We start from the raw sequence: 10,959 nt of genomic DNA on the forward strand, positions 1-10,959 counted from the left end.
CTTTCCATTTGCCTCTTTTCCAAATATGACTGGACAAGCTCATAGTTTTTTCCCACAGTATTTTGGTTTCATGTTTTTTTATTATGTTGGCAAACATTTAAATATAAACCTTATATCTGAGTTTTATGTGCTGTATAATTTATCTAAGGCTTCACACTAGTAGTGTATCTCCTTTTGTGCAATGTAATTCATAATTTAGTTCTCACGTATGGAACACAGCATACTTGGGATGCCTGCAGGCAGTTTATCTGGATTTATTCCATATGCCTCCTCAGAAGCTGAGCAACACACATGGATCTGACATCCTTCTGATCAGATGCATCTGAATGGAGCAATGGCCTCTTAGGTTGATACTTCTGTGTATCATTACCTTTATTTTCTTCTGGTCATGAAAAGTTTCCATAATTTTCTTTCAACTATATTAGGCATTTTGTGAATTCTTGTAACTTCTTGGTGATTTTAGTATCTGCATTAAGTTTTTAAAGCATGTTGTTTTCCTAAGAAGCAGAAATGTCAACAGTTGCATACATGAGTAAAATATTTTACATAGATTTTCTATGGCATAGATCATCCCCCTCATGAGAAATTCCATGTTTCTTCATTTGAAATACTTCTCTCTTCCATAGACCATATTGTAATAATGTAGCAGGACAACCTGCCGACAAAACCCCTCAGACACCTAGTTAAAGAAGAAAGGGCTTTATTCAGCTGGGAGCATCAGCAAGACTCACTTCTCCAAAAACTGAACTCCCCAAGTGAGCAATTCCCATCCCTTTTAAGGGCTTACAACTCTAAGGGGGTCTGCATGAGAGGGTCATGATCGATTGAGCAAGCAGGGGGTACATGACTGGGGGGCTGCATGCACCAGTAATCAGAACTGAACAGAACAGGACAGGGATTTTCACAATGCTTTTCCATACAATGTCTGAAACCTATTGATAACATAACCGATTAGGTCAGGGGTCAATCTTTAACCAGGCCCAGGGTGCAGCAACGAGCTGTCTGCCTGTGGATTTCATTTCTTCCTTTTAGTTTTTACTTCTTCTCTCTTTGGGGGCAGAAATTGGGCATAAGACAATATGAGGGGTTGTCTCCTCCCTTAATAATTCACAGAATGTGATTCCTTTTTTACCATTAGAAAATTAATTATGTATTATGCACGAATTTCTGAAATACTGCACTGCAGTAAATAGTATATGGTTACAATTATTGTTTCATTTAACATAAAACTAATATGAGCAAAATTATTTACCTGAATTAAGATCTTTTGGCTTCAATTGCCATTCTATCTCATTAGCACTTCCCTACCTCCATAAAAGGCATCATTTGAATTTTTTGTTTAATTTAGAATTGTTCAAAAGAGGATTTTTTAATGTTATAATGTTTTTATTGCAATTGAGGACATTTTCAATAAATATCCTAAACTTAAGGCCTTGGCTAAGTATTTCTTTTGTACTAGAAATCAGATTTCTCTGGCACAACTCCACTGCCTGCAATTATATTTATGAAAACTACAAATGCCAGCACACTATTTCAACACTGTACTCAGTTGTTCATATCTAAATATCTCATTAGCTATGAAACAAGCCAAATATAAATGCTGAATATATAGCACAAATAAACAGATTCTTCACAGAAGACAACAATAACAGACTAATTTTCTACAATATGTCACCTGTTCATTAGTTCTTCAATATTATTATTTAGGCTGTTTCAAGTACAAGAAGTTCTTTTATCTAGGTTCTAAAGGGCATAAACAAAGATGCATATAGTCAGATTTATTTTTATAAACTTCTTTTTTTTGCTGTGCACCTTACCGTGACTATAAGGAGACAAAGACAAATGTACATTTAAGTTATTAGTTGTTATATGTGTTTTGCATATATGACTTTTTGCTTATATTGAAGTTGTAAATGACAAGATAAAATAATGAAGTTTGATAAACTTATCTGTGCCCTGTAAATTTTAGTCCACTTACTGTATAACTTGATTCAGTCATTATTTATTAGTTTAAAAGCTGGTTTTAAAAAGCTGCAAACTAAACTTTATTACACATTTCAAAATCAGGAAGAGGTAAACTGTGACAGAGTTCCCTTGTGCCACAGACTTTTTTGGGGAGAAATGTTCCACAAAAAATAAAATAAAATAAGTGTTTCCAAATTGTATTTTTTAAAAAGCTTGAGATTTTTTCTATCATTAAACTTCACTCTACAGTCCCTTTTACTCAAGGCATGGTTCCTGGGTCATCTTTTCAAGGTTTAGTTTCTGGGAACTTTTCAGCAAACCTTTCTCATGCTTTGTCCCAGTTTTTTGTTGTTGTTGTTTGTTTGTTTTGTTTTGGAGAAGGTGAACATCTTCAATTGAGGATGGATTTCCTGTCTCCGAGCCTATGTGTGTTGGTGAACTTGACACTAAATTGGAGTTTTCATTCCCCCATCATCTTCCTCAGTCCATCTCCTTTTTTCCAACCCATCTTCTTCAACGTCTTCCGACCTTTGTTGCTGTCAGTAATTTCAGAATGAATAGATGCAGAAGCATCATCTTTTTGGAAAGTTCCTTCACTTCCAATCTTCTCACTACATTTTCCAGCTCTATTTTTATATTTTGGAAGCTTTAGTGTCTATTCATCTTCATAGTCTGTATTCTGTAAACCATATTTTACTCACATTTTTAAAATTATTTTCTTACTTCCAAATCTTTTTCTTCTTAGTGTTGGACCAACAAACATTCACCTTTCTTATCAAAGTGAAAGTGATCTCTGACCTGCTGTGGGTCACAGCCATCACAGGTATCACTGCCAGGGTGAATGCGAAAGGGTAACACAGTCTCTCCAATTTTCATTTCATGTCTATGTATGCTCAAGTATGTAAGGGTCACATTTAGCTTTCACTTGAACAATCCGTTTTTCACTAACAATTGTTCCATTTTGACCGTCTTGATCTACAAGGACATAACTTTGCTAGTCATGGTCAAATTTCTGCCTGAAACTTACAGACACCAACTTCAGGGATTCAAAGAAAGAGTATGCTCTAGATCATTTTCTCTTCCAATTGTAGCAGATTTTACAGCAGTAATAATAAACAGTGACCCCATATACAACACAGGTGATCTAATGGCAATTACCCTAATACATGGGGGCCAATGTTTTGTCTTATTTTCCTCCTCAGTGTCTTCTGCATTACATTGTCTTCACTGGTAATGTGAGTAGGGGCTGTGCTGGGGCCCTAAAGGACGTCTGCGGAGCCAGAGGCCACGGGAATGCCAGCGACAAAAGCCAGCCTGGCCATGGCTGGCTGCTATGGCCCTCACAAGGATGCCCTGACACGCGTTACCTGGAGCCATACAGGGTTGTGAGCAATGAGCAAGGGGAATGCTGATGGCCCTGCCCGAGCTGCAGGGCCTGGAAACCAGAAAACTCCTGGGAACTATGACATCTTCCCCAGCTGGAGGAACAGCAGGAGGAGTGTTGCAGAAGTCAAGGGGCCAGAAGCTCTTGGGCCGTTCCTGGGTTGAGCCAGAAATGGCGGCCAAGAGAGTTTTCAATAAAGTTTACATGTGGCTAGATATGACCTGCTGATTACTCTTAATTTTTTTCACATTTATTGAGCTATGATTTACACATTGAAAAGTGTATATATTTAGGGTATATATAATAGAGTGCTTTGAGGTGTGTATACATCTTTAAATTATCTCAGTGAAGCTGGTTAATCTATCCCCTCACATACTTTATACATTTCTTTGTGTGTGATGAAAGCACTTTAGATCTAATTTTGTAACAAATTTCAACTACACGTTGTTATTAAATATAGTCACCATTCTGCACATTAGGTCCCCAGCAGTTTTTCATTATATAACTGAAGGTATGCTGCTTTCAATGGTATCTCCCCACTTTTCCCCACTTTCTAGCCTGTGGTAACTACCATTCTATTGTTTCTTTCTTCTTTTTTTTTTTTTTTAGATTCCACATGCGAGATCATGCAGTATTTGTCTTTCTGTATTTGGCATATTTCACTTAGCATAATGTCTTCAAGATTCATCAATATTGTCATAAATGAAAGAATTTCATTATTAAAGCTGAAATTATCTCTCTCACACAGTTTATCCATTTGTTTGTATCAGAGGAGTGCAGATACCCTTGGTGATACTGATTTTATGTCCTTTGGCTATATATTCTGAATTGGGATTAAGGGTAGATCAAGTTTAAAAATGTTAAGGAATCTTCATACTGTTTTTTTATAATGGCTGCACCAATGGACATGCTCAGCAACTGTCTACAAGTATCCTATTTTCTTTGCACCCTAACACATTTTATCTTTTAACTTTTTGATAATAGCTATCCTAAAACCGTGATAAGGTGATATCTTACTATGATTTTCATTGTAATTACTCTTATAATTAGTAATGTTGAGAATCTTTTTATATACCTGCTGGCCATTTGTATGTCTTTGGAAAAAATGGCTATTTAGATATTTTCCCCAATTAATCAGGGAATTGGCTTGTGTTTCGTTCTGCTGTGAAGGTTTTTTTTTCTTCATATTGAGTAGTATTAAATATATTTTGGATAGCAACATATTATCCTACATATGGTTTACAAATATTTTCTCCCATCCCATATATTGCCTTTATATTTTGTTGATTGTTTCCTTTATTGTGCAGAAACTTTTTCCTTTGATATAGTTCCACTTTTTAATTTTTGCTTTTGTTGCTTGTCTTCTTTGTGTTGAATCCAAAACATCATTGCCATGACTAGTGTTAAGAAGCACTTTTCCTATTTTTTTATAGAGGATTCATGATTTCAGTTCTTATGTTTAAGTCTTTATTTTAAACTCATTTTTGTGGTGGTATAAGAGAAAGATTCACTTTTTGTGTATGCATATCTAGTTTTTCCCACACCATTTCTTGATGTGTCTATCTTTTCCTAATTATGTGAGATCACTCGACTGAATATGTGTGACTTTATTTCTGGGTCCTCTATTCTGTTCCATTGGTTTTTATGTAGATACTATAGTACTTTGATGACTATAGCTCTGTAATATAGTTTGAAATCAGGAAGTTTGAGGCTTTCAGCCTTTTTGTTCCTATCAGTGTTTGGCTATTTAGGGTATTGTGTGGCTCCATACAAATTTTACAATTGTTTGTTCTACATTTATTTTAATGGCATTAAAATTTTGATAGGAAGTTATTTAACTCTGCAGAAGAGTTTGTGTAGTACAGGTATTTTAACAATATTAATTTTTCGAATCCATGAACACAGTATATATTTCTCATTTTGTATTCTTCAATTTGTTTCATCAACATTTTAGTTTTCAGTATGCAGACCTTTAATATTCTTTGTTAAACTCATTCTATGTAATAAATTACATATTTCTTTCTATTTGATGTTGTAAATGGAATTATTTTTATTCCTTTTTTCAGATATTTTGTTGTCACTGTATCAAAATACAACTGATTTTCATGTTAATATTGTATCCTGCAACTCTACTGAATTAGTTTGTTATCTATAACAGGGTTTTGTTGTTGTTGTTGTTGTTGGTAAAATGGTGGGCATTCTTAACCCTGGATACATTTTAAATTGATAGTTGCTATTATCATTTCATAATTCTTTAAATCTGACCAGATGGGTTTCTGCCGTCATGAATTCAGTGGAATTCAAATGTTCCACTAAAAATAATTGTGTGGGTTTTGCCTGCCCTCTGGGATGGGCGGCGCCCCGAGGGAGCCAGGAGATTCAGGACGGGGAGGGAGAAGCGCTCAGGGAAGAGGCTAAGCAGGGGAGGCAGAGAGGGGGTCAGGAACAGCAGCAAGGAGAGGGGTCGTGTCAGACCCAGTGGGGAGAGAGAACGCGCCAGAAAAGAGATGAAGGGTGGGAGTGAGCAACAGGACTGCTTCCCCGCCAGGGCAGTGGGCAGGGAAATTTGCTAAAACTGCAAGCCCCAGTGAACAGTGCGGGCAGGGTGGGAGGGAGTGGAGAGGACCAGGAGGATCCTAAGGTCAATTGGGAGAAAGGGACATTTCCCGGTTCCTTCACCTCTGCCCAGCGTTTTGCGGGCATGGCAGGCACCCCCAGGGGCAGAGCAGGGGAGAATGCGGCTCCCGGCGGGCTCGGAGAGCTGAGAAGCGCACACCCGTTTCACAGGGCCGGGGTGGTGGCATAAGCAAGCGATGGCCGCGGATCCCGCTGACCCCGCGGGTGGGAGCGGAGGGCGTGGGCGGGGCCGAGCTCAGAGGGCCCAGCGCAATGGTCTCCAAGTAGCCCTGGAGGTATCCACCCGCTTATGCAGTGGCCTTCCGGGAGAACAGTATGGAAGGCACGGTGGACACGCCCTTCCCAGCTGGAACATTCGTGAGCCTGGAATTTAAGCTGGGGCAGAAAAGCAGCAGGAAGAAGGACTGGAAGAAACCCGAGCGCAAAGTCCAGCCCAAGGGGAGGAAGCGGAAATGCCTGGCCTGAGTCAAACTGGGTTCTGAGGAGAAGGTTCCGGCACTGATAGTAACTATCCTATAGAGACGGCGGTTTGGCGGGAGCCTGAGGAGCACCAGGGACCCAGTACAGCTGGGGGGAGTGGGCGGTGAGGACCCCACAGCTACTGCTTCCCTGTACAGTTCGTCTTCTCCAAGGCCCGGCCCCCAGCTGAGCCCAGCACTGCATGGCGCCTCCTGGACCACTGTCGCGGGTGACCAGTGGAAGACCCCACCTCCCAGAGAGAGAACCCCACTGTATCCCCAGCTGATACAGCTGCTTTTCCTACCAAAAATAAATAAAAATGAATTAAATTTTTGTTCGGTCTTTGAAAATGATGTGTATCCTCTATATACTGGTCAACATGCTGCCCATTTATCTACATGCCTAATTAGTCAAACTTTTGAAAGAAGTTATTTAACGTTATGATCCTTTATTATGACACAAAATAGTAAACTTTGTAATGGTTTTAATATCATCTAATATGATTAAAATATGTCAATTTGTCATTGCCAATGAATCTTTGTGTTACTTATTTTACACTGTTAAATATTCTGTCTACAAATGTCTAATGGCTTACAATCTTGCCTAACATATTGTATCTGCTAAGTACTAACTACTCTAATTCAACAAATTTTCTTTTTACACCATTCTTAAAATACAATATCATTTTGTATTTATTTTTATTAAAATTATTTTTCTGCGTAATCTAAATATTTATGAAAATTATGTGGTCTATTCAGTCTGCCCTCTTGATGAAAGTCAGGGTCTTTTTATTAGTGTGTTAGTACAAATGCAGTTTCATTACAGGAACATGTTGCACAGTGATGAAGTATGGGCTTTTGTGTAACAATCATCTGAATGGTGCTCATTGTCCCAATTAGGTATTTTCTCATTCCTAAACCCTCTACCAACCTTCCATCTTTCTGAGTCTCCAGTGTGTATTCTTCCAGTCTCTATATCCAAGTGTATGTATTATTAAGCTACCACTTATAAGTGGGAAACTGCAGTATTTGATTTTCTGTTTCTGAGTTATTTTGCTTACAATAATGGCCTCCAGTTCCATTCATGTGGCTGCAAAAGATGATTTTATTCTTTCTGACTGAGTAGTATTCCATGGTATAAATATATAGTCAGTCATTGATAAATTTCAATTGATTGATAAATTTAAATTGAAGATATGCTATCTTTGCTACTGTGAATAGTGCTTCAATAAACGTACGAGTGTGGGTATCTTCTTTACATAATGAATTATTTTCCTTTAAGTAGATACCCAATAGTGGGAGTGCTGGATCAAATGGAAATTCTATTTAGTTTTCTGAAAAATCTCTGTATGCTTGCCAATATCTATCCTTTTTCTGCTTTGTAATAATTAGCCATTATGAAAGTGTAAAATGTGATTGTAAAAAATTGTACAAAATTTCATTGTGATTTTTAATTAGCATTTCGCTGATCATTAGCAATGTTGAACATTTTTTACATGCTTGTTGACCGTCATTGGTCAACAAGCCTTCCAGGTTCACGCCATTCTCCTGCCTCAGCCTCCCGAGTAGATGGGACTACAGGCACCAGCCACCACCCCCGGCTAATTTTTTGTATTTTTAGTAGAGACGGGGTTTCACTGTGTTAGCCAGGAAGGTCTCAATCTCCTGACCTCGTGATCCGCCCGCCTTGGCCTCCTGAAGTGCTGGGATTACAGGCGTGAACCACCGCGCCTGGCCTCATGTAATCTTACTTTAGGAGAAACCGCTTCAAATTTTAGGCATTTGTTCATAGCAGGTGCTAAATGAACCAACGCCAAATTAGCATTTTTTTAGGGTAATAAATCTACATATCTACAGTGAGAACTACTCACTGTACAGGATTTTGTCTTCTGACCAATGACATGATTCTGTCTTTCGTAGGCTACTCCAAAACTTCTATAATGATGGTAGAGTTCAGTGAAGTGGAGCCTCAGGCCTGCCATCCCCATGCTTCTGGCAAGCAGCAGCATCTCCCCTGAGCATGGTGGCATAGGGCATGCCATTAAAACCACCTTGCTGCTGTTCATCTCCACATACTAAGTTGCTGTACACTTTGCAGTGGAATTCCACCTTGCTGCGTCTGGTTGGCCAGAAGCCCTACAGGTAGAATGGGATGGTCAGGAGAGCACATTGAGAGAATAAATGGGAGCTTAGAGGTTGCCCACCTTGCTGCCCCTGCCCATGGGTCACAGCCCTCACCTAGCTGTCCAGCTTGTATGTCTATTGAAGGCTGCTGAACTTGTTCTCCATCACAGAGGTGGTGTGACAGCAGTCTGAGGGCACCACACTCCATGACCGGGCTCTACTGCTAGTGCCACAGCTCCAGGTGAGCTGTGGGAAGGCAGGTGAGCCAAAGACAGGTCCCACCTTCCACATCCAGGCCACACTCCCATCAACTTCCAGGCCCACCTCGATATTCTCATGTGATGCTCTTTTCGGTGCTCTTCTCATTACCTGAGAAAATTTTATATTATTATATCATAAATATGATAAATATGACATCACAAGATATTATGACATCATAATTCATATGTATAACATCAAAATATATTATGATAAATATGATAAAGATATGACATCACAATATATTACAGCATCATAATTCATGTAACATCACATAATTCATATAACATCACAATATATTATGATGTCATAAACACTATGATGACATCATTATATATTATGATGTTATAATATGCATCCACTGTGACATCACAATATATCATGATGCCATGATGTGCTTGTATTAAGAGATCACAATATATTATGATGTCATCATGTGTAGGTATTATGACATCACACCATATTATGACATCGTAATTCGTATGTGTTGTGACATCACTATAATTATGACTTAACAATTCATATGTGTTATGACATCACAATATATCATGACATAATTTATATGTATTATGATGAATTCATGTTACATAATTTGCACATAATATGATGTATTACAAATTATTATGTAATTCATATGTATTACATGTGTATTAGATTGCTCTGGATGCCCTGGGCTCTGGGGGGCAGGCTGGGGGTGGGAGCAGGCACCCAGGTTGCAGAGGGAGTGATTGGGGCACAGGTCCCGGGGTTCCAGGAGCAGTAAAGAGGTCAGGACAGGCCTGTGGGGACTTAGATGTTGGCTCTGGGTGAGATTGTTACTGCAGATGTGAGCACACCAGTGATCGGGGGCTCAGGTGACTGCCGTGGGGCAGATGGACAGAGGGGTTAAGGCACAAGGAGACAAAAGCTATAGCACAGCAGGAGGGGAGGGTGGCTGTGGGGGCAGTAAAAGGGGTGCCAACAGCAGTTTTGGTGGATGGGCAGTGGGTGCGAGAGAGCAGGCAGGGGGATAATGCCCAGGCATTCTGGCCTGGAACAGTGGCAGGTGGACTTTGCCCAGCTGCGGAGGGGTCTGTCAGGGAGATAGGGCTTCTGATTTCAGAGGAGACCAGAGGTGTGCTCATGCAGATGAAGGTCCCCATGGGATGGACATGGAAGGGGCAGCTACAACCTGGGGACAAATGGTGGTGGGCTGAGCCCCTGGGACTTCTGGAGTGAGCAGGCAAGAACGTGAGGAGGAGCCAGGCAGGGAGCCAGAGGCAGAGGGTAAAGAGTAAAGTAGAGCCCAGGAAAGGGGCAGATCCAGCAAGTAGATGAAAATTTCCCTTCACCTGCCCCGTTGGCCTCTGTCCCTGCCCACACGCCCTAGTGCCCTCGCCCTGAGTCTCTGCTTGTCTCTGCCTACCTGGCCATCCCAGACAGGTGTGGGGTAACTGTGAGGGTAACTGAAGGGCCACTTTCAGAAGGCACAGTCTAGAAGTGAACAGCATTGAGTCACTGTCGTCTCCCAGTCCTAGGAAGAGCCTCTGCCACAACCCACTGAGCTGTCTTCATCACCAATAGGTCTCCTTCCCCCACCCCTGGAGGTCCAGAGGACAGCTCAGAGCTGTGATTGGTGCCTCTTCCCAGTGTCTCTCTACACTGCTCCTGCCTGTGCCTCAGCATCCTCCTTCGAGAGGTGGGCCTGTCGCTGCACGTGAATGGCGAGCAGGTCACTGTGGGGAAGGGGCTCCTCCTTCCTCTTTCCTGGGCTCCTGGTGCCTGTCTCCTGGGGGTATGGCAATCCAGCCTACCCATGAGTCCAGGCAAAAAGGCAGCCCTACTCCAGCCCCCAGAAAGAAGAAAAACTAGTTGAGCTTTCGGGGGAGGAATGGTGAAAGCCTGCACACTAGGACAAAAAAGAGTTGAGGCCTCCAGGAGGCCATCCTTACTGGTGCCTGCTGGGCCCTGGAGCTGTGCAGGAGGTGGCTTAGGGACTCAGAGACTTGTGGGCCAAGGCTTCTCAGCTGCTTCTGAGGCTCCCAGCTCTGCAAGGGGCTGGGTTTGCCCTCCTGGTAAAGTGCTCCCAATGCCTGTCCTGGCTTGTTCACTTAGCTGGGCTACCTGCTGGGCCTCCGTCTTCGTGGGAGCTCC

At 41.2% G+C, this 10,959-nt stretch overlaps 1 pseudogene; it reads right to left on the bottom strand.

Moving 5' to 3' along the window:
- Positions 1–2,224: 2,224 nt before the first annotated feature.
- LOC109023579 (angiogenic factor with G patch and FHA domains 1-like) lies at positions 2,225–8,776 on the bottom strand (annotated as a pseudogene).
- Positions 8,777–10,959: the final 2,183 nt, after the last annotated feature.

This window comes from Gorilla gorilla, chromosome 18, assembly GCF_029281585.2.
Source record: "Gorilla gorilla gorilla isolate KB3781 chromosome 18, NHGRI_mGorGor1-v2.1_pri, whole genome shotgun sequence".
In the NCBI taxonomy this organism is placed as follows: Eukaryota; Metazoa; Chordata; class Mammalia; order Primates; family Hominidae; genus Gorilla; species Gorilla gorilla.